The following is a 5274-nucleotide window of genomic DNA, read 5'->3' on the forward strand; positions in this document are numbered from 1 at the left end:
CTTTGGGTGCAGTTGGTGTCAGCCTTTTCCAGAGTGAATGAATGCCAGTCTTCTCCCACATCCCTCAAGGGAAACGAATGCAGCTGCTCATAATCAATGTGTGCATTTCTCATTCTGAATATGTCTGAGTCTCTGATGAGCTATTTATTACAGCTCTCAGACCTGTAAAAGAGGATAGCTCCAAAGACATTCCTTAATGGCTGAGGTTTTCAGCCCTGGCTTTCACTTTTTTCGTATGTGCTTTCTTGTCATGGGGAACAATCTTAATCTTGATGTGTTTATTTTCAACTATGAAATATCTTCAAAGAGATGGAGAATGAAGGAGAACAGGAGTGAGTGAGTGAGTGAGTGAGTGTGTGTGTGTGTGTGTGTGTGTGTGAGTAAGAGTGATAGAGGGAAAGAAAGAGACTGGCTGGGTAGACTGAAATGCTTAAGGTGGGGATGGAAGATGAGAGTCCAGAAGATGTACCTCTGCAGGAGGATCAGACTTAAACACGTGCTTTGAAACCAGACACGGAAAGTGAGGTCACATCACTCCGCATTCTGGTTCAGCTTTGCCCAGCTGCCTGATGCAAGCTGCAAACCCACGGGAGAACTCAGCTGAATCTCTCTCCTGAGTGAAACTGTGGAGGGGTCTGAGTTTTTGAGAAGGAGGTTGGGAATCAAAAGTATAGAATCTCTGTCTGCCAAGGAGGTTCTCAGGGGCTCTAGGAGAACTCCTTGGATGCTGCTTCATAAAATCAGTGCAGCTAAAACAAAACTAAAACAAAACAAATAGAAAAAGTAGAAATCCAAGAATGATGGTGCAATTTTATACCATTTACGTCAGGAAGGATCCCACAGGAATCGCCCAGTTCCGAGACCCCCACCCCCAAAATGGCTGAGGCGGAAGCTTGAGACCCAGTGGCTCTAGATTTATAGAATGATATAGAGCTGGGAGGGGCCTCAGCCATCCAGTCCCAGTTCCTCTTTTACAGAGAAGAATCTAGATTCCTACTTTGACCTTCACCTTGGCCTCACTGGGTATGATATTTTATTAGCTACCTTAAAGGTTTACTGTGAGCATTTAGTGCGATGATGTATGTAAAGCACCTGGCACTTAGCCCCTAATAAATGGGAGTTGTTATTATCTCACCATCTCTGTGTTTAGGTATGTGGTTGGCAATGTTGGGGGCAGAGGAGAGTGATTCATTGTAGTTAAAAAAACAAAAAACCCAGCTTCCTGCAACAGGGTTCATATCAATTTAAAGTTCTTTGGACTGGGAAGAACCTACTAGACCATTTAATTCAATCCCTTTGTTTTAGACCTGATGGAACTTAGGTGCAGACAGGTGAGGGCTTGCTCAGGATCCCACAACTACCTCCTTTTCTGTAATCTGATGTCCAGCCTACACAGCAGGGAAACTGCCATGCTTTTAGCCTCAAAACTCCATCTGGGTCTTTCTGAAGCAGCAGTGAGAGTTTCTAGCACACCAACCCAGGTGCTCCGTTGAATCTTTGCTGATACCACCACCATGGTAATTTAATAAAAAGTGCTATATTCTCAACTCCTGAAAGAAATAATAATTAAGTACAAAGGTGGGTCTGGTTTTGAAATTAATGACTGTGGAATTCTGAAATGACTGAGATAAAATGAATAGTTTACATTGATTGCATTATACTAGACAACATCGCTTAAGAAAAACTGCTGTGTTGAACTTAGCAGACAAAGATCATGTCTGTTGTTTTAACTCATAGCCCCAGGGAGCTTGGAGAGAGGAGGGGCAGTGAGGCAGTTGAGGCTTTTAATGCTTACTGTACAGAAATATGACTTTCTGAAATAGATTAGCTTTTAAGGATGTAGTAGCATTGCTAAGTATTTGGTATGTATTTTACTTATATTTACTTGTTTAGTCTTCACTACAACCTTAGGAGATAGAATTATTCCCATTTTACAGATAAGAAAACTAAGACCAGAGAGTAACCAATTCATGGACAGATTGCTAATAAATAGCATCACCAGGACTGAACCTTGGAATCTGACTACAGAGCCTTGTTTTTACCCACTATGCTCTACCACCTGGAGAGAGTAAAGGTGCCAAACTTGAGAATATAGGAACTATTTAGACATTCCTCATGTACACATATCGCATTACCATTCCAAAGTTAGGCATATGGAACCGAATCTCATGATCCCTAATGCCCTAGTCTAGCTGCCCCTATCAAACTTGGTCTGAAAATTCCCTGGAAACATAGGTGGGATCTTTTATAATCTCCAGTATTCACCCCTTACTTAATGCTGCTGGGTGAAAATCAGGACCCAGCTCTACTCTTCAGTCCACAAACGGCCTAAGGAGCTAGCCAGGCTCTGTATTATGGATTTTTTGAAAGGATATTACATGAATCAATCCCCAAGAACCCACCAATATCAGCTTAAAGAGAGCAGGATATTTTACTTAGGAGAATAGCAAAGGGATGCAAAGCAGCAAATCTATTGCATTTTTCTCCTGAGGTTATATAATGAGGTACCTAGTTCCTTAATCTCCTTTCTCCTTGTTTGATTCAGAAATGATGGCACCTTTGCTTCTTAGAATCAGTTAAATCATATAATGAGTTTTCTGAAATCTACAATAAACTCAATAGCAAGTAAATACATGGAGAAGAGGCTCTTTCTGGCAATTAAGTTTGAATAAATGAATGAATGTTTCAATCCCCTTTTTATACACAATAAGCCTGCTACACACTACACATGGTACACATGCTATCACTATACCCACTCCTCTGAGCCTTTATTTTTTTACTTAACATATATTGTAGCACATTCCATATTCAGTGTGATCACATAAAGATTTACCTCATTCTTTTTCATAACTTCATAGAATTTCATTGTTTGGTTGGATCAGAATTTATTTCATTTACTCTCACAGCCAAAGAGAAGAGTCAGGTGTGGTTTCATATCTGGCAACTGGTAAATATGTAGGATATTTAATACATTTCACTGGGACATCCTAACACCATACTTTTCTAATCTACACCCATGTTGGTCAAGGGGAATATTTATGATTCAAACATATATGCTTTCCTGATTGCATCAGATACATAGAACTCATCTCTATGAAATCCACCTTCCCCTCTTAAGGTGTGCATTCCTGGGTCAGGTTAAGTCAAATTATTTAACTTTCTTCATCCAAGTCACCTGATAATCCAGCAATTCCATTGACTTGTGGTTTCTGCAGACTCCTACCAAGGCTGGAGGTTTGATGTGTAGGTAATGAACACCCTGGGGCTTTTTGTCCTCACCTGAAGTTGTACAGTGGTAGAGAAACAGGACTGGTTGCAGATTTGTCAGAGGAGAGGAGTAAAGCTGTCAGCCACACAAAGTGCTATAGAGCAGCTATTAACTTCCCATCAAAGGTTCATCCTCATCCTTCATGACTGACAATGGGAACAAGTCAACTGCATTACTAACCTAATGTGTACCTGGTATGATTTTACTGTATCCTCTTGAGGCACAAGCAGGTGACACCTAGCCCAGTCAGAAGTCATAGTTAGATGCTAGAAAGTAAATTTCCTGCTCTGCCAGGCCCATATCATTCTGTTGACAGAATGTGCTAAAGGTCTACCCCAGGTCCAATCCTGGGCCAGGCACTACAGGAAACATAAAAGAAATGTAAAACAGTTGGACACAGACAAATTGGGGCAGAAAAGAATAGATACAGAGAATAGCTGGGAAGCTGTTACAGCAGTTCAGGAAGGAAGTGCTGAAGGCCTGGATGAGGGTAGTGTTGGCAAAGGCAGAAGAGAAGCTGTATATTTGGCAGTTACCAAAGGAAGAATAAATCAGGCTGAATATTACTGTGGAATGCAAAAGCACAGGCTGGATTTCGACCTCCACCTCATAGCTGCATGGTCTCAAGGCCCTGAATCGCTCTGAGCCTCTGTTTTTCACCTGTAAAATTAGGACAGTAATACTGTGTATGGAAAATGGAAGTCAACATGGCCAGGGTCCTCACCTGACCCTAAACTGCTTGGTGATGTAACTGCTAATGCTTCCACACACACAGGCAATAAGCTGTTATTGACTGAATCACTATATAAAGAGCTCTGCCCAGTGCTCTGGGCAGAGGCAGAGATGGAGGTAGCTTATGGACCTGCAGACTGCTGGATGCAGATGTGACTCTAGTGCTCAACCTACAGCCTTGAGAATAAAGCTGGGCAGAATCCTTTTTACCCCAAGAATACTCCCTTGCCATTTCTCAGTCTCACCGATTCCACAGTGACCTTACTCAGGGCTGAAACCCTCAGGCAACGCAGGGGAGGAGACCAATCTCTGTTCCCCCTGAGCCCCATCTTGCAGTAAGAGATTGCATATAGAGAAGAGAAGAGGAGAAAGCCAAACAATAACATCTGTTTTCTAGATGATACCATCAAGCAGACGGAAAAAGTTAGAGAGGAAACCTATTTGGAAGGAGAAGATAGGGCTGATTTGAGTTGGAGTGGTGATGAGCTTGTCATGCTCGTGGCTGGGAACCCAAGGGCAGGGAACTGGTGGCAGAGAACAGAGAGGTGGGAATCCTGTGGTGAACAAGCGAACTGAGATCTATGGGCTCAGTAACAAAGACCACATCACTGATCAGACCACCTGGAGCCCATGGAAAATCAGACACCCACCTGGAGGTAACAGCACCCACACCAGTGTCCTGGCTGCTCAGTGACAGGTTTTCTTTCATTTTTGAGTTGACAAGAGCAAGAGGACTGGTGTCAGAACCCACTGCTCCTGCTTTCAGTGTACCTTACAGTGTGTCTGTGTGCCCCCTAGATTGTTAAGTCCTGGAAATAGGTGTATTTAACTTGTATATCAAACATGTTCCCTGCTGGGGTAGAGTATTCTACTACCATCCCCACGACCAGCTTATATTAAGATTGACATTTTTGTGCCCCTTTATGCCCCTCACCCTCCCCACCCATCCACCCAGCTCTTTCCCTATGGTAACCACTAGTCACTCTCAGTTTCTGAGTCTTCTGCTGTTTTGTTCATTTTGTTTTGCTTTGTTTTTATATTCCACAAATAAGTGAAATCTCATGGTATTTGTCTTTATCCACCTGGCTTACTTCACTGAGCATAATACACTCTAAGTCCACCCACGTTGTTGAAAATGGAAGGATTTCTCTTCTTTTTATGGCTGAATAATATTCTGTTGTGTATATGTACCACAGCTTCTTTATCCATTCATCTCTTTATGGACATTTACATTGCTTCCATAACTTGGCTATTTTAAATAATGTGGCAATAAA

This window comes from Manis javanica, chromosome 8 (assembly GCF_040802235.1).
Source record: "Manis javanica isolate MJ-LG chromosome 8, MJ_LKY, whole genome shotgun sequence".
In the NCBI taxonomy this organism is placed as follows: Eukaryota; Metazoa; Chordata; class Mammalia; order Pholidota; family Manidae; genus Manis; species Manis javanica.